The sequence below is a fragment of the Contarinia nasturtii genome, unplaced genomic scaffold (assembly GCF_009176525.2).
Source record: "Contarinia nasturtii isolate CC-2019 unplaced genomic scaffold, AAFC_CNas_1.1 Cnas_scaffold_928, whole genome shotgun sequence".
Lineage (NCBI taxonomy): Eukaryota > Metazoa > Arthropoda > Insecta > Diptera > Cecidomyiidae > Contarinia > Contarinia nasturtii.
The window spans coordinates 2323396-2344235 of NW_022198275.1; the positions used below are offsets into that span (position 1 = coordinate 2323396).

The 20840-nt window shown below is 34.3% G+C and overlaps 1 protein-coding gene across 3 annotated transcripts in view; it reads left to right on the top strand.

Moving 5' to 3' along the window:
- The window catches only part of LOC116343073 (furin-like protease 2), a 210287-nt gene that overhangs the window by 29932 nt on the left and 159515 nt on the right, over positions 1 to 20840 (top strand). The window lies entirely within an intron of this gene.

The window sequence follows — 20840 nt, forward strand, 5'->3', positions numbered from 1 at the left end:
CCCGTCAGCAAATGTAATGGAGCACACACACATTTGCAGTGCGAATGGATGGCCGATTTAGGATAACACCTATTGAAATGTCCGATCACAATTGCAATTTGCTGCTTTTAAATGCAGATGCATACACCATAAATTCGACTATAAAAAATACAATGTAAAACAATGCGATATAAAAAAACGAGTGTCGGTTTATTCTTATTGTGTTGCATCATCTTGCTTGTGTTTCGCATTGGGTAAACATCGAGAAATGTGGATGCACGAAATGGGATTTACAAAACATGAGTGTTGTACAAGTGTTCATTTTAGTTCGGGGATGATTTCAATTAGGTTAGAGACTTGTAAACCTTTTTCAAGTAGTAAACCACAAACACAATGCATACAAATAGAAGGATGCACACACAGCACACATATACAATGTGCACAGGCGGCATTAACTCACACATTCACTTCAATCGGGTCGTATAGGCAACAAATAGCCATGACACAAGCGCCCAGAATGAAGTTATACATATTTATTTGTTGGCAATGTGTTGGCCGCAATAGCAAGAGCACAAATATGCAAATAACGAGGCAGTAACATTTTGTAGCGCACATATTCCAATTCGACAGAGTAGCGCATCGAAATCAACTTGTTATGGAATGCTTTTGGTCATTTTTAATGGAAAAAAGCAATTGCGTTCAGTTGACGTGTGGATTTGAGCACACAATTTCATTATGTTTCTGGCAGAAATTGATAAGGGTTTATCGGCATTGGGGCTTCAGTGAAATGTATATATAATCGAGTAATTGCTGTTTCTAATGCCAAATGCAATGTATAGAAGTGGTGTGTTGCACAAGCCAACGACAACGACGATTCTCATCCAACTCACCGACCGGGTTGCCAAGAATATTTACCATGTGAATGAGCAAAAGTGCGTGGAAAATTTTCTGCGTTCTTTACGATTCCATTTTATAACATCGAAATATTTTATGAAAAAGATCAAAACTCATTCGTCTTTGAATGGATGATGAAGTTGCCGTGATTCATCTTTTTTCTCATTTTTTGTTACAAAATGAGGAGAGCCAATGCCTTCCAGCCAAACAAATCGCATTCTACGAAATTCAATTTTTTATGCTAAACACCCATCATTCATCGCATTTATGGCTGTGCATTTTTGGCTCTGGCGTTGCTTTGATTTTTATCTCGCTTGTAAACATTGCTCAAGCACTTAATCTTCAAATATGTATATATAAATAGGACTATCTTTTGTATCCTTAAAAAGAACAACAAAATGACGGGACAAGGGAGAAAGACAGAACAAATAATGGCCAATAACTGTAAATAAATGCAAAAGAAAAGAAATGGTGGCATAAAATGATCCATACAAAAATCGTGCGCCACACAGCACCGACATCATGTGACAATAAAATGAAAATGTTCGCCGCGGAAAATAAAAAGGATGACAAGCGAGCGAGCGAGAGAGTAAAACGCGAATCGTCAATGTTAACCACGAATAAACCAAATCAACATAATCAAATTATTCGTGTATAATAAGTTTTATCGCGCATTTGTTCTTGGGCCGCTTCGCTTTTGCCATTTGACGTTTAATTTTAAAGCATCTTACAATTTGTCTGCCGTTATATGTGCGTCTTTGTTCTAATGGTTTCGCTTTCGTTCTACAAAAATCAAGATGCTTTATGTTATTTGCAATTTTCTTCATTTTTCGGTTACGATTATGGGAATTCCGTTAGGTTCATTTCCTTTATACAAAAGCCATGTGAAGCCAAGCCAAGATGTTGTATATTCATTCCTTTTATTCTGGGTTGTTCTTGTCTGTCTCAAGTGTGCGGAAACCATTTGTGTTGATGTCAAACAACAAGGTATGAAATGGAAAATGGCCATGTGGTATCATTAAGAACAGGTAGTGTTTACGTGTATCGTTGAAGTTTCACTAAATGTACGACCATTTCAAATTGTTGCTGTGCTAAAAACAGTGTGTTCTACCAGAAACCCAGAAATGTTCATCAAATTACACAACTTCCTTGAGAGAATTGTGGCAAGACGCTCGTATTCCTGTGTAAAAGCTTTTGTTCTCGATTTACTTGCCAAACGAAACAACCACAGAAAAAAAAATCATAACAAACTTCGGACTTCAAGGGAATCAGTGCAGATGTACATGCTATTTGCTTTAGTACACACCAAAAGAGACTGGCAGTGTCAAAATAAACATTTTTTTCTCTTCATCATACTCTTGAAATACTCACATTTTTCCGTTTTCTGTTTTGAAGATTATCTTTATTATACTCATTCACATTACGCCTTCGAATGTGCGTTTTTGTCATTGTCGCACACGGCACACGCGACATAATTTTTAATGTACACGTTCTCGATTCTCGATTTTGTTTGGGTTTGAGGCCGCCTTTCATTTTTCTCCTTTCACATACACCCACATTCCATTGTGAGTTTTCTTTTTTTTTTCTATCAACATAGTCGTCTATAACAATGACTTTTTTACGTTTCCCTTTTTTTCCTTTTCGGCGCACAAAAACTGTCTCGAGGTTTCCTTGTCATCTAGATGGTTTTTTGACGTTGGTTTTCGGGTGTATCATACCCACTCATGTTTTTCTCGCGATCCATTTTCCATAAGACCGTCGAAAAAACGTACGTCGTTTTTTGAAAAAAAAAAACGTACGTCAAGACAACCCAAGACAAATTTATGCAAAATACGATTGAGTACACCTCGACATGATTGTTTATCTTAACGTTCGCATCTAATGCAAAAATTAAATTCTTTTGTGTTGTACGACGTTAATCTTATCACAACATGGATTTATTCATTAAAAAAAATATTCCCATCTCTTTTTCCCGTAGTTATTTGCTGAGCACCGCGAACGCATTCCGCTTTGTTTTGCATATTTTGTGATAATAAACATTACCATTTTTCTATCGTATAATGGGGACGCTTTCATGTACGTTTGGAATGCTGTTAGGGTTTTTCAAACTGAAACCGGCGATATTCAGAGGTAACAAAACGAGGACCGAGTAAATCGAGGCAAAATGAAAACATTTCTGGTGCACCAAAATTACCATCTTGGAATGATTTTTTCTCTCTAGCACTCTTTACCATTTTGCTTCATAATTTTTGGTGACATTTTCTACTGTTTCGATTAAAATTCACCGTGTTATACAAGGGTAATTTACATCATGCGTATTATTCGTGCAATTTACGGTTCATCTTATGATTTTTCATGTATTTTAAATTTGTACATTTTGGCGATAACGAAAAAAGAGGCATTCTCACGCAATTCACGTGGAAAAAAAGCCAACACAATATTTGCATATATGTAAAAATGACAAAGCGTATGGATTAAGTACGCTTCAAGTGTGCTCTTACCTTATCGGGTTAAGGTGATTTGTGAAAACGCCTGAATCCAACTTCTTTTGTTCAACTCTCTCTCTCTCTCTCACTCTCTTGTTTACAGATAATGGCATTATTTAGTGTGACTTCATGTTTCGCATTCGTAATTCATTTGGATCATCTCAGATGAAAACTCATCTGTTTCTCTCACATTTCAAATACCTTCAGCTAATTAAGAGACTCCTAATAAACGTCTTCTGTTAATGTGATTATTTCACGCGTCATTGTCATTATCATCTGTAAATGTTATGTTATGTCACGTGAAATAAGTTACACGAGTAAGTTGAAAATTAGCAATTAATGTGAACTGCAAATGATGTAATTCGCAACAATGCGCTTGACATGCACAAGACAACACAATACACACATAAAGTCGTGCTTCTTCCACATCACGCTGTTGTGAAGGTCAAATAATAGATCCCAATTAAGAAACAATTACAACGAAAGAAAATGCCAAAGCAAATCACCGAATAAGACCCAATTATCGAATACAGTGCTGAACAAGCACAAGTCAAATATTGCAACGATGAGCGCAAACACGAAAGAATATACATGGTATAGAAAAACAAACAATCGAAAGCCAAATATGAATTATTTTAAGTGCGAGAGAGTCTATGGCTATTTGCCGAGTATGACGCAGTTGTTCAAGTCAATGAAATGTTTGGTGTGTATGTGCGTGATCATGAATGACCCAATGAATTTTTAAGCAATTAGTTTTAAACACAAATTGCTTGCACTAGCGTGGCGTCAGGCACTACTTATTTTTCATTTTTAGCCCATAAATTCGTTCGAAAATGTTTGGCTGAAACATTTCCGTTTATTACTTAATTTACAAGTACAAAATCGAATGCGCAATGTATGTTACCTGTGCCAAATGAATGTTTGCAGCAAAATACAAGCAATCCACACAGACACAGAGATGTGTTCGCGTGCGTCCGTGTGTACATGTATGCGTACGATATTGGTCGCTATTTGTGCAAGCGATTCTTCAATATACACATACATTGCGTTATATATATTATAATCATATGTTTACGGTACTTGCTATTGGGCGTGAATTTGAATATACATTGCATAAGAATACTTTATATGAATTCACGCATTGACAAAAAAAAGCAATGATGGCAAAAACAGAAAAAAATCACTCTTTTTTGAGACTTTTTAAATAAGACTGAATTTATATGATTTTCCGCTTCCCAGTATATGCTTCAATTCTCTTAAAGTTTTTTTATGCGTCGAAATTTCGCGTTAAATAATCAATCAATGAGCAATATCAATAGAATTTTTATTAGTTCAATTCAGTGCTCATTGACATTGGCCACAAATGAATGGGATTGAAGTCAAAGGTTCAGTCGTCGTCATTTGTCTGCTTTATGCATGTATGCCTTTTGTGTGCATCGAACATGTTCCAATTTCAAGTGAATTTTTGTAATTCGAGGTCAGTCGGTGTGATTCATAAAAATCAAGAGTGTCACCGATTGAAAATCAAAATAAATTTGAAATAAATCGCTTGACCACGTTAAACATTAAGATCAATAAAATGAGATAGTGAGACGAAATACATAAACTCGTTTCTGAACAAAAACTCATCGTTCTCATAATTTTTCGAGTTCAAATCATTTATTCCACATAAAAAGCAATTAAAGTAATTTAGCATTTTAATGTTGCCACCACAAAACTGGTTACAAACCAAGTCATGTATGTGCAAGGCATAGCGTGTGTTTACTTTTAAATGAACCATTTTTTGCATGACCTTTGAAGCTTCATATTCTGTATCTCACACAAATGGCAAATATTAGTAGTTCATCGCTGATAAAATGCAAGTTAAATTCCAATTTTAATTTAATCAAAATTCGAAATTTCAAATTCGATCAGATTTCACATTTGATGACGCTCAATATCACAGCAATGAAATCTCTACTACCGTGCTAGACGGTGTCGACACGAGTGGACGGATTTTTAAATTTATTTGAACGACGCCATGTTACTATACTTGTCCATTACAACGTACATGTAACAGAAGAAACACACAGTCCATGTCCTCCCTAGTGGACATAAACGATTTGAACCGTCAATATGAACTAGATCAAGTATAGAACTTTACATAGGATCATATACGATGAATATGGATTACACAGTCTGTTTCAAAATACCGTCACCAATGTCGACACCATTTGACATCAAAATTTTGACAGTAAAAATATGTGTTATTGTTGTTGTCGTTTCATTGCTGTGCTCAATATATACACACGCGTTTGATAAAAATGACTGCCTATTTCGAAATCATTTGCTAAACGACTAAATCGAATTGATAAAAGAAAAGTAATCAAATGAAATCAACATTAAAATGTACATAAGACGGAAGAAATGACATCGATAACCGAAACAAAAAAAAGATCAATCGAATTGTATTCGCATTAGGCACTATTTCTGTCTATTTTTTCATTGTTTGTTATTATTTTGTTGACTTTGCATTTATCATCAAATACATAGCCATGAGACGGAAATCAATATACAAATGACAGAGTGACCATTGTTTAATACGCCAACGTTTTTGACAGCCGACTGAAAGTGATGTTCGACCAGTGCGGGAGAAAAAAAAAACAACAAAAACTTCGGAGGACAGAAGAGCAGACAAACATAAACCATAGATATGCGTACAATGTAGCAAAACAAACAATCATCGTTCGGTCTTGATGAGAAATGCAAAGCAAACAAAAACCATTTACAAGCAAACAAAAACCGAATGAAAATGATAAAATGTCGCAAATTATATTTGGAGATGTACATATAATATCATGCTATTGAATCATCGGTTTAACAACAGTGGCCAAAACAATTCTTCCGTTCCGTTTATGTGAACGCAAAAAGGGAACGGAAAAATATACTTCATTTAAATATATCCGAGGCAAATAACAAAATCTTATTATCCATTTTCCGATGGATGTGTGCCATTTCTCCTTTTTTTGTTGCTTGCGTTATATATATATATATTCTAGTCCTTATTAATTTCGCTTGGTCACACACTGGAACAGGCAGCTATTTGACGAGAGACACATTCTGCAAATGAGAACAGAGTCTACATTTTGGCTTTATGATTTGGAGGCGATAGCACCACTTCATTTGTCATTGTGTAAGTCTGGCGATCCAAGAGACATTCGCAAATTAAATGGTGCAAATATCGTACATTTGGAATGGTGAGTTGGTGGTTGTTGCCGCGGGTGAGAGTTGCTTCGCCAACTTGACTGCGTTAAGAGATCAATTTTTGTATAGAAGCTATTTGCTACGAGCAAATAGCAAAACATATCATTTCACATACACATACACATACATCACATTTTATTCATTTCATTTCATTTGTGTTTGTCATCGCTTCAGGTTCTCTTTTCTTTATGACTCGCATGCTTTTGAGAGAATTAAATTTTCGGGCACTGCGCGCAAACATAAATGAAAACGGATTTTTTCCCTTGCATTCAGGGCGGGACCGAAAAAAAGTGCTAACTTAATAATGGACAAACATTTGTGAACAAAACTCAGGGAAAAGCCAACATCTGCAAAAGATTTAATTCTTTTGGGCACAAAAAAAATTGGATACAGACCCTGGCACCACTGACAGGATAGGCATTTTAAATACTGTTTTTTTTTCTTGTTCAAATGATTACAACGGCAAATGTCATAAAAGTCTTCTGGCTTATTTTGTGTGTACGTGTGTGTATGTGCCTGACAAGCATCCAAAGAAGTGTAAGTGTAGTCTATTGAATATTTAGTTAACAATTTATGGGGACGAATATCTTCCATCGACTTTTCTTTTACATTGCCTATGTTTCGAGTTCTGTGATGCGTCTTTTGCAACTGTCAATGCCAAATTAGATTTAATCATTATTTGTCCTATGTATAGTCAGTATTTTCGTATCGTCTTCAATTGACTAATCTCGTCGAGTGTTCATCGCAATTGGATTGGTTTCTTAGCCTCAGTGCATGTCAACAATTCGAGACAAGATGAGCTAGATTTTAATGTATTTCTTTTCGATGTAATTTAACAATTCGCTACACGCACCCAAAATACTATATCCAGTCAATTGATTTGTATGACAAATTCTGAAGATGACAGTTGCACGTCTCGTCATTTTTGTTGCTAACACTGTTGCTGCTTCAGCTGCGTCATTTATTACAGACAGAATGTCAAGTGGAAAATCTCGCAAGCTCATTTTCAATGGCACTTCGACAGCATACAATTTAAATCCATCGTCAAAATATAAAAGCAAGACATATACATAGAAAATTGGTTAAATATCAACAACGTCGCGGCAGATTTGTGTGGCTTCTTTAACTGTGCCAAAGTCTATGCCATTGGACGAACACAACACATTCCACGCATATATATATCTTGCGGCTTATAAATTAATTTGTATCCTATTGTGTTAATCTATAAGGATGCTATATTTCGAGTGTATTTGCTTGCAATACGTTCGTGCATGATATAAAGGATTGGAAAATCGAATGAAAATGTAGGGCGTTTTGTCAATATTCGTTATTTTCTACGCGTTTTATATGTGCTCAGTAAATCAGCGTCTGTTTTAAGACAATAACAAACGAAATTCGCACATAAATCGAGAGAAATTCATTTTCAAGTTGTTTCAACTCACTTGAAACAATGTCATGAAATCTGCAAATAATGGTAGACGATTTCAATAGAAAATAGCAAATTCGTTTTCCCATCATCAGTAATAATTTTACCAATGAAAGTAGTTTTTAATCAAAATAAACCATAAATTGAAGGAAACATTCTTTGCAAGTAATAAAATCCAATTTATTCCAACTTACAAATTCAGCGAATAAAACTTTAATTAGCTACCGCATGTTATTGCTTGAGTTAATTTTATGAGAAGTTTTTGTAGCATTTTTTTATTTTATTATTTCGTTGAAATCACTCAAGTTCCGGAACTTGAATCGCATCAAAGCTTGGTAAACAAAGAAGACGTGAACCATGCCATCAATGATACGACCAGCGAATGTATTTAATAACTGGCGGAAAAATTCCGACGGCGTTTTGCAATTGATTAAATGGATAAGCACCTGAACAGTCTGTCATTGATGGTCATTTATTACATGCCAAGTAAAAATGGTTATGAAATTGAAGTGATTACATCCGAGAATATGAAGCAAAAGTTGTCACCGTTCTTTCGTCTCCTTATTCTTCCTTATCTTCTATTCCCTCTGAACAGTAATCGATCAGACTCCGGAAAAAAAAACTAGGACTGACGACAAATACGCATCATTATTTTGATTATTTAAGCACATCAAAAAATGATAGAATAATGTAGAGGATGCGAACAATTTTCATGGCAAAACTTCTGGTATGTTAGAAAAAAGTTCCGACTTATAAAAAATGGCAAAACATAAAAATGAAAATGCGAACGGAAGCGTAAAAGAAAGTGAGTGAGAACCAACATAATCTTTTGTCATACGATCGTTTATCTTTGGTTCCAAACTCTTCTTCGTTTGCTCTTTTATTTTGGTGAACAAGAGCCTGACCACTTCTTTTCACTGAGCTTGCTTTGCTGTTGCTGTTTATGTTATGTTTATTTGTTGGTTGAGAGTGTTTGGTTCAGAGCTTGCGTTGGTGGTAGTGTTGATGTCACCACCACGACACGAGGGGGGGGTTGCTCAATTCAATTTTCCGGCTGTAGCGCACATTTCACAGAAAAACGACAAGCAACGCAACGATGTCAAGTAACACACAAAATAAACATTTGACCATGGGTCACACGTCACAGACATTTTGACAAGTTGATTGATGCTGCTCAATTTTTTTTTGGTTTCTTTTTTCCTTCGTTGGTTCGTTTGCCGCTGATTTCACACGCCCCACATTTCTAATGCTCCGGTCTGTACATTAAATGTAAAGTATATGCTATATACATATTCAATTCCTTCGGTTTGAGCGGTTTTGAGTAGCATTGTGGCGAATGCTGATGTGACTTTTTCCATTTCGTTCATTCTATGGTCATATCCATAAAATTTATTTCCACTCAACCATTTCGCACGCGAAATAACCAAAACTTCAAGCCATTTGACACACTTTTCACTTTTCGTGAGCATGTACAGCGGCACGAACAACGATCCTGGCAAATTGATTTTTTTTCGCTCTTTCTCTCTTTATGAACCAAAAATGCAAAGTGATTGTGAAAGAAAAAAAGGGAGCGAGAAAAAATGTATATTCGCACTCACCATTTTTATGTTCATGAAGAGAAAAAAAAGACGAATGATGATGCTCAGCATCTCATATCGCAATAAATGGCCGTCATTCGAATAGCTCCAAAGACGAACACTATAAAACAGAGAAAAAAAAACATAAACTTGACCAACAACAACACAATTTCACCAGATGATATGTACGCACGCACACAAATCAACATTTTTGTTTTTTTTAGTCCGCTTTCGCTCTCCGTTTTACTTTGTGTTTGGTGCGCTTACGAGATTACTATTTTTTATATGGTAAGCATCCGTAAATTGAGATGACCAAATCGGACAAAAAAAATGAAGTAAAACGAAATTTAATTTTGCAAATGTCAACACAAAGAGTAATTGCTTTGGCACATTAACTATTTGCATGCAATGCTGAATGCCGACTTCTTCATTTTTCTCTCTCTCTCTGGTCCTATTCATTTAATTTCGGTTTAGTTTTATGAAACCCAACATTTTTTAACGGTTTCAACAAAAAGAACTTATGAAGCTATAATTGAGTAATATTTCAATAGGGTGCAATGCCCATGAGCGAATTTCAATTTAATCTTTTTGTTTTGAAAATTGGAATTTTTTCGTGTTTCGCATTTTCAGAAAGAATCAACTCCTCTGGCATATTTATCCGTTTGGCTTCGAAATCAAATCTTGGAACAAAATTGTTTCCATCCAAATATTGTAATTAATAACGATGAAAGAAAATACATATTTTTGCCATGTTCACTTTTTTGTGATGCTTTTATTAACACAGCGAAAAAGGTTTTTTTCAGCGGAAAAACATCGAAAAGTGGAACATGTGCAGTGAAAATATCTCGTTGAGATGGGCGCCACTCATTTTTCCGCTTTCGATAACTCGCTCTCTTCATTTCCTTTATTGGATTCCCTCACAAAAAATAAAATGAAAGCAAACTAGCAATTCACGTCCATTTTTCATATGGGTCAAGCTGTATAATAATAAATTAAATTCGATCAGTCACAATTAAACATTTACATTTGATAAAAGTGTTCGCTCGCATTCCGTTTCGTCTCAAAAAAAATGTTATTGAGTACCACTTCTGTTTTGTATGGTATAAATTACATTGAAAACTCTATTTAAATGTATTGCAATTTTAATTGAACATATATTTGATTAAAAAATGCCGTTGAATTTCCCTTTTTGAATTTTATTGAAATGGTATATATATTTATAGAGGAGAAAAAGTTGACGAATCCTTTGGTACCATAAAACTGCAATTTTAAATGATTATTTGAGCACTATCACCACCTCCATTAATTCAATTTTAATAAAAATTCTGAAAGTAAATTCCAATAAATGTTCCCTCAGGTTTGTCGTGTTCAAAATCCATTGTACCGGATCAAGTGGTCGAAACAATGGCAAATTGTCAATTTACGCCTGATCAAATGCATCAGCTACTAAATTGACCTAATTTCTGTTTCGTTTTATATTCGTGTGGTTCTTTTTTGTTCATTAAAGTTGTATTTTCAAACAACAACAACAAATCAATCAAATATGTTTACTATGTAAAAAAATACTCAATACTTAGCACTAATTTTTTTTCGGTCAACAATGGTCAATGCAAATTAAAAAAAAAAAAAAACGCTGAAAAGTAAAACAAAAAACGCATTCAGGAAGTAGCCTTTGTATTTGCGACATTGAACTGAATTTCAAGCGTGAACAACATCAGCACAAAAAAAAACAGAGCATTTTATTGACTAGTACACTTAAAAATGCACAAAAACCATAATTACGGAACATGATGGAAATTACGGTACGTGTGTATTTCCGACGCATGATAATTCAATATTTATTGAATATTTTGTTGATTTTACCATGCAGAAAATAAACAGCACGTTAAGACAGTTGTTTATTTGACCTTGCCTAATATCAGACACAGTTTTCTATACAAATCATACTTTACAAAGTGTACACACGGTGGACTTTCCATATATCTCACTCAATACATATATTGTTGCTAACATGAATATGCTTATAATTAAACGGTTCGGGTGTGTGTGATCGCTAAGTTGAAATTAACGTCAATAATTGCACACTTATTTTGGGTGCTTGTTTATAATTTACCAATTTCTCTATGTGTGTGTGTCACCACATTTCAAAACACAAGTGACTATGAACAAGTGTGTTTATTGTATTGAGTGTGATTATAATGGCGTTGTTTTTTTTTCCTTCTGACTCTCTGTTTGTTATTTTCTATAACAACTATAGCAAAATGTGTTATGTTGTTTGCCTTAGACTCTACGTCTGAATAGTATACGAACGCATTTAATAAAACAATGTTCAAATAAATTATGTAATATCACGTATCCTGTGTGTATGTGTTTGCTTATGCGACGGTGTCAGAATCAGTTTCATATTCGAAGCTTGTTCGAATTTGCACACAACAAATAGCTCAAATATTACGCAAATATTTCATGTAATTTAATGTGTACGTGTAAATGAGGTTTTATGTTAGCTTGAGAGCGTTGTTGAAAGAGAGAGAGATATAAAGAAGGAGAGAGAGAGAGATAGAAAGTGAGAAAGAGCGGAGAAATGGTGACAGCCCCAAGGGAAATTCGCCTATAGACCAATGTCACCAATGTTGTTGCAATGCTCGTATTAGTTGATTCAATTAGTTTTGTCGAATGCAAACATTGAACACACATACAATTTATCTCGATAAATTTTGCAGAACATGCATGCCGGTGGAAAGCGAAAGAGTTTCCATATAGAAAAGCACGAAAGCCGCATGAGCGCGCGCTCACGCACACACATGGCATAATTGAAATTACTATTTGGCATCAGTTGTCAATGTCGTGTTGTTCATGTGTGGCACCAATGTTTTCTCCCTTAGTCGGGGAGATTAATACACGTCGCTGTTATCATACAAATTTAAATCCATTGTTTTACTTACGTAATCAATTTAAATTTTCGACAGAGAGTTTTCATACATGTCACATATGTCGGTCGTCCTGTTTTTTTTTTCACGAACATTGTCAATTTACGCGATATAATATATTGGGTGCAAAATAATTTGCGATTTACATGTGTTTTGCCGCTTCAAGTTGCACATATAACACGGTCATAAAATATTAAAACTCAATTCAAAATAATAATTAAGCAATTTCAATGCGGAATTTACCATAATTGAACTGCGGACGAATGTATTTTCTGTGCCATTTATAGTTCATTATCCCTTCGAAAAGAAAATGATAACATGCTAATAGCTAGATCAATATGGGAAAAATTGAAAGATCTATTTTGGTGTTGTTTATTGAACGAAAAATGTGTGCATAAATAAAAAAGAGATCAAAGGACAAAACGTGTCGAATGCCACAGACAATTACAGTTGAATATTATTAAGCACACTGGATCTATTGCATGAGTTTCGGCTTGCTTTTGAATATTGTTTCATCGAATGGCCATTAACAAAATGTTGCACTAACCGCTACAGTGTAGTAAGTACACACACGTTGGACCGTTTGGATTTATGTTTCTTGGGGAAGACGTTTTTGTCGCATTGTACACGTACACTGTGCACATACATCCCATACAGCCCATTTTGAAGTTCCTATTAGCTTTCGTGTTGTTTTCACAATACAACTATTTCAAATTTGTCATTGAATATGGTTGCTATGACATCGTACATGAAGCACGAATTTTGACTTTGAAATTTCAACTCTTCAAGATTTACTGTCAACAATTCATGATGCAACACAAACAATGTGGCACGCACACATTCAACCATGTTTCGGAATCGCTATATGCCACAATCAGTCCGTGCAATTGTGTACGATTTTGATCATATATATTTTATTTTCTATATTCACCAAGTCCACAAATATCGAGCACACCAACTTTGTCTTATATGGACAATAATTTTAACATTTGATGCATGCAACATTTTCAAAACGAAACCTCAAACGCGAGTGTCAGACTAGGTTGCTATCATTCAGCACCAGAGTGATAAATACATTATTGAAAACCTTTTTTTTTCTATTCCGAATGAAAACGTTGTGTGCTGCAATACTACTTGTCAGAATTTCAACTTGCATTTTAATTATCATGTCATCTGAATGTACATTGCACGTATACTGACCTAATTTTTAAGGTTATCGTTTGAATGGTCCGGCTGAATTGAAATGCTTGTGGTACGTAAATCCACTGCTGGTGGAACATCGGCTAACCGCTTAAAACGTATTTATAGTGAGCAAAGAATTGCAGTACATGGATATCATATGGGGGAGCATTTCGGTTGATTTCAATTTTCGACAGCACTAAATTCAATTAGTCATCGTAACTAGCTTGTAATTTGCTGTCATCATCACGACAAAATGTGCCACTTGTGATCGATAATCATGATGATGTACGAATGTACATTCAAAACATTGAAAATTTAATCAATTTCGTTGAAATTTCACACTTGAGCCAAATTGAATTGTGCTTGGTATCATTTCATTCTCGAACGGGTTCATTGGTGATTGTGTCTGACGTATTGTTTCTAATGTCAGTTCAATTTGAATGCCATCTATTATTAGAGATTGTGTTGGCATGCAAACATGCACATCCGTGCACAATCAGTTCTGCAAGAAGATGAAAAAACAACATAATTTCCTTTTATGATTGTTTTTTTTTTTCCTTGTGTTTGGCTTGTTGAAGCAACAAACTCAACGCAGCTCTATATAAATCTGCGCATCGATGATATTAATCACAGATTTAAAATTTGCAATTGTCCCAAGTGTTGCGAATCCTCGATAATCCAATAAAAATGTCGCTTGCACACTAAAATAGATCATTTTCGAATCGATTTTATCGAGAGCGCACACATACTCTACATGAAAAATGGATACTTTTCAAGCACGAAATTGATTGTTCGTTTTACTCTATTTTGTACGTTGATGGTTTTTTTTTCGTTATTCATCGTCGATCACAATCACTAATACGTTTTTTCTTCCTTCTTCAACACCGCACCATATTCGCATAGAAAAACACCACACTTTAAGCAAACTAACTGCTGGTACTGTGTGTGCATCGTGTACACATGAATCGATTTCCACATTGCCAGCATTAAGTGATACGATAGTGTGCTGAAAAATGAAATGGGCAAAAAGGGAATAACCATTACGCGCACGACACCATACTTATCCAGTGGCACCGTGCAGAAGCAAAAAATTGGAAACAAAGAAAAAGTTTTCAGAATGCCTGCAGGATTCTAACACACACACATCAGTGAATATGTGAAAATCATTTATTATAATCGAAGCTTTTGTATAGCAACATATCGAATCGGTGCTATCGATTTAAACGTTGTCCTCGATGATGAAAGAACGATGAAATTGATGAAAAACGAAATATTTAACCGATAATTACTATGGGATGATGATGATGGAAAAAAAGTCACAACCATTTTCAATACGTACTTTACGTGAATTTTTGGAACAATAGTTAGTAAAGGTGTATCCGACACATGATTTCTTTTAAACAAAAAAAAAAACATTTTATTTTCTATAGTTCAACATGTTCGCACATATTGATGATTCGTCGACACTATAATAATTCGCAAGTTTGTTTTCGACACTATAATAGTAAGGACTTGGGGATTTCTAAAAAAAGGTTCAACCCTAAAAAATGTTTCTGCTTTTAATTTTCTCTGAATTCTGCTGCAATGAACAAATATTTGAACACACATACAAATTTTACGAATTTTTTAATTGGTCATAAATTACTTTTATTATGTGCTTGTATGGTTTGCGTAATATTTTATCTGAATTCAAGTGCACTTGAAAAGGTTGAAACATTTTTCAAACCAATATGAATAATAGCGTAGCGCTTTAAACATTAGGAGATTCAGGGACTTTTCCTCGAACAATATTAGTGAGAAAAACTTTTATGATTTTTCTTCTCACTGAGGAGGAGATCTGCCCCTAAAGCTTCTCAGAGTGCTCCTCCTCACAAATATTGCACTGAGAAACCGCCTCTAAAGTTAAGTTAACGACATTTTTTAATTAGAGAAAAAAAATATAATAACTCATGTTTAATGTTTGTTAACTCAATTTTATTTTAGTTTGCAATCGAAAGTTTCCAAACAAATGAGTTTATTTAATTAATAAATGAATTCTGAAAAAATAACTCAATTACGGACATGCATTTGTGTTAGCATATAATGCTTATTTACATTCTATTTATTGTGATTTGTTCTTCCATCTATTGTATCTTGATTTTCTACATCATGTTTTACTTTTTTCCAGAAATGCCATGTGAATACTCAACATTAAAAAGTTTGTAATTATGCCACCTGTACTCAAAAATAAATTTAAAAAAATCCATTTCCACAATATAAATTACAAAAAATGAATGTTAATCAACGCTTGAAACAAAACCACCTCCTGCGTATCAATATTTAAATGAATTATAACTTTAATTAAAATGGATTGTGTTACAGGAAAAGGCATTGAGATAACGATATATCACAAGAAAAAAATGTATAATAATATATCAACATGACGAACGCATTGAGCGATCAAACAATGATAGATTGTTGAGTTGATGATATACACTTCAGAGAGGATCCACTTGAAAATTAGCATTTATTTATTAGCATACATTTTTATATGTCATCAATTTACCTTCAGTCGGTCAAAAACACACAATGGACTTTGTGCCGATGTGATGAAAGTAGTATTGTCGTCTCCGAAATGTTGTGTCCTTAAAACAGATTTTGGTATAAAATTTGAGATATAAAGATTACTCGAGCGCTGAAGTACGGGGATGCGAAGAGGGAAAAAGGCAACAAACTGTAAAAAATGGATGTGAGATACACCGTGACATCATGTTGAACATTCTCGGAATCCCATATTTTTCTCTCTCTCTTCTTTCTTATACATTTTTATGCAGATCCCTAGTCTCGTCTGTTTGATATACCGATTTTCGGTCACATTCAAACATATTACCTGTTCATTTGGCTCGCAAACAAATTTTGCTGTTGGCGGCGTGTCTATGTTTGTGAACTGGTATCCGTTTCTCTGCTTCATACTCTCTCGCTCCCCCTCCTTCGGCATTTTTATGTTTGAGCAAAGACTTTGTTGAATCCATTTTGCTGCATTTCTAAATCCAGTTTTGTTTATGCTTCAACGACCCATATCTGATTCCGTTTACGCTATATCTTCGGTGTTTAGCATTTGTCATCGCTCTCCCTGACCTGACAATATCAAACGATTTGGTTCCATAAATATTTCTACGGTGCTTATGATAATCATCGACGTATCGGTACTATGTTAAGCTTGTGATATTCGTTCGTATATGCATACAGTGTATGCCATACACACATTTGACCCGTCATATTTATGGAGATGAATAAGACAATGTTAACATCCACTCAAAATGCTCGTATTAGAGCAGTGTTGACAGACAAAATTCAATTGATATATGACCTCGATGTATTTGTCTGTTTTTCTCTCCCTGAAAGAGTAAAACATTTCGCACATTTCGTCCAGTTTCAAAGAACAAAATATTTCGATGAAGATAAAAAACGACCTGATTCTTAGAAGCAGATGTTTCAAAAGTATTCACTCAACTGTGAAATAGAAAATATACACATTCTTCACTTCTTCAGTTTTTCCATTTCCAAATATATTGTAATTTCACATGTCCTAGATCGTTTCCATACGAATTCACATTACAAAGTTTCGTCTAAATGATACATTCTGCAATAAAAAAAAATATAACTCGGCGAAGAAACAGCAACATATACTTGTATGTTTCTCGTAATTTCTGAGACATTGCTTTCCATTTTTAGGAAAGTTTTCAACAAAAAAAAGAAGAAATATGTTCATGGAATAAATGAAATACCTTGAAATTCATTGAAGCTTATAAAAGAATTTACATCTCATGAAAATGAAATTAATTTGAGTTATTATCTAAATGGATGTGAAAGTTAATCACTTGTTCACATATTGTATTATTAAATTAAAGAAGCGCATTTTTTTAAGTGAACATGATGTTCCGAAAATGAATTGCTTTTTTTGAAATTATAATCAGCTTCAACCATAACTCTAGCTAAATTGATAAAATCGAATGTGCAATTACTGAAAGAAAAAGTAAAGCATATACTCTTTAATCGCATAGTAAACGAGATAAAATACGTGGGCTGATGAATTATGCAATGGTTCAAATATCGATCAAACGAGAGTTCCAGTTTTATCTGAAAGTTTTCATCCGCATAATACGAAGGGATTCCGGCAAAACCAAAAATTAACAAACACTTTTAATCAAATAATGTGTTGAGATTTTTCTCGCATTCTCCAATATTTTTGTAAACTTCATTCAAAAATAAAATCGCAGTGTGTGTAACACACATTCAAACATATTTGATGCGGTTTTTATTCGTCCGGAATTTCACTCAACTTTTAAATTGAATTATCAAATTCGTGCTAAAACAGAAAAGTCTAGCAATAAATTAATGCTCAAGGTGGTTTTTTCCTTGATGTTACCAAAACGGCCACAAAAAAAAAGTGTTTGGATGTATCTGCGGTTGTTTGAAGTGTGTGTGTGTACGGAGCCAGTTTATTAGAAATGGTATATTGGGGGAGAATTTTGTTGGCAGTGGTGTTTCTGGCGTTAAAACCTCAAGAGAAACGAATAAAATTGTGTGAATTTACCGATGTGATGTGGAACACAAAAATGCACAGTTCAGATTTCAGTGAAAAAGACGAATTCTTCTGAAAATTTGCCGCAAAATCTGATCAAATATGGTGTATATGCTTTGAAATGCCAACACACGCATCAAAACATACGGAAAAAAAGAAACACTTTGTTGTTTGAATTCAAAGCAAACGTTGTTGTTGTTTTTTTTTTGTATCGACGATTACCAAATTATTGTTTAGGCTATGTGGTGTTGCTGTTTCAAAGCTTTAGACGCTACATGCTGCGCATTTTTTTCGCTTATACTTCAAAAGTCGATGTCAATCTCGGTTATAGCAAACCACCACAAAATCGTGAAGTGTGCTATTTTTACCGCATATTATATAACGGTGCGGCGTGGCATATAGCAAAAGGCACAATTTATTTTGCTCGATATTTGTTGATGTTGTTATTTTTTTGTTGCTCCCTTGAATTTATTCGAAAAACTTTGACACGCAACACAATGGAATCCAGTGGTGTGTATGCAAATATTGGAGTTTGCTTAAATTCCATTGAATCGGTGTGGAATTTTCAGCTATGCTTAAAATTGGATTAAAATGTGGAAAAATAACACTTTTTCTTTCGCTATGCGTACGATGCTGTACGATTTTCTTCACTCCTCTTTTTTTGTCGTTGTAATTCTACGATATGATTTGAAAATATCTTACATATTTATTTATTTTTTTCCTTTCGGCGTTTTTTTTTTTTGACATCAAAAATCGTATGATATCAAAATTTAATCCGCTTGATTCACTTGTGTGTGTATGTGGGTGCTAATCTGGCGAAAAATATGGGATATTCTTTTGTAAAAGATTTGACGATAAAATTTATCATTAAAATGCATTATCATTCAAATTCCGGTCTGACAATGGATTTTATTTTCTCCAATTTTATCCAAAAAGTTGATTTTTCGCTTTATCATTTGAATGCATAAACAAGTGCAGACTCATCACCGACATTTATCTCGTTCCGAGTCTTGTTTTTTTATTAGAAAAAACATCCAGATCATCAGCAGCTCCTCTTTTTTTTCTCTCTCTCACACACACATACATCAAATACGTTAACAACAGATATGGCTCATGTCTTCCCGTTTTTCCAATTGATGGAAAATGCTAAAATGTTAATATCGTTTTCGCGCGCTGTTGGATTGGTGTGAATATATTTTACTATCGTTTCTGTACTTAACTGATGTGAATTTTTGTAAATTCAGCAACACCAGCCATTGAAAAATGTTCGGGTGTCAATATATGGATATTTGCTTTTATTGTTATTTCTTATGTTCATGTGTGCTCACAACAGTTTAGATTTTATGAAGCGGAGCGAATGCGATCAAATGGAAGACGAAGAAGAAGAAGAATAAGAAATATACTGAATTTTCATTTATTGTCAAAAGCCCGTTTAAAGCACAGCCTTATATGCAATATTGCGATATCGCACGCTGTTAAAACGAAAAATTCGAAGACGATGTCGGCGAAAAAAAAAATCTTAAACATTGTTGAAAGAAAAAAAAGAAGCTTGAATTTTGGGGCTGCACGTTCATTCAGCATTGAAGTAATACGTGCTCATACACACTCACATGCAATACATATACACAAATAGTCACTTGGAATGAACGAATATTGGAATGTTTGCAACAAAATTGCCGCATAAACTTAAGCTTTTCTTTTTATTTAACTCTTTTTTTACGCGAAAATCCAACCAACAACAGAATCGAATCTCTTCCACTTTTGAACACTTGCAAAGAAAAAGAACGAAAAAAATAAATAAATAAAATAGCAGTGAATTTGCATTCGATGGTTTTTGCGGGGAATCATTCTCTTATGGATTAGGATTACAGTGAATATGGTGCATGCTGGGGGGGGGAGGTGGTGTCGATGTGAAAATGTTTCAAAAATTGGCGAATCAGTTTTCGTCGCTCGTCTTCATTCGACTATTACATTTACATTGATTGCAGCTGAACCATTCGATAACAGCATCATCGGCAACAATATGAATAACAGCAAAATATCTTTTTACGATAAAACGTTTAAATATTTTTCATCAATATTTATCTATTTATTGTGGTTGACGCGCAATTTTACCACGATAAATACGACGTCATTGATCATATCATTTGTTTATATCGTCGATATAATAATACGACATTCCCCCAACAAACAACCTACAAAAAACCGAACAATTGACACAAGAAATCCAAATCGAACACGAGATAGAAGCATAACAATTCAAATAAATATTTACGGTTATTTATGAATGTTTACGAATGGGATTTTGCGCCGACAATATTACACCGAAACAGTGGAGAAAAGTGAAACAAACCTCTTGCATTTATGAGAACATAAAGTTAACACATACGAAATAACTTGTAGCCATAAATGGAATCAAACTTTTATAATTTCGTTTGATTGCTTCGATGTGATTTGAGTTGAATTTTCGTTTATTTATTTCGAAATGCTTTGATATGTGCTCAAATCAAAGATTGGAAAATATTTGTGCCATTCACTCAAAAGGCCCATTTGATGGCGTTT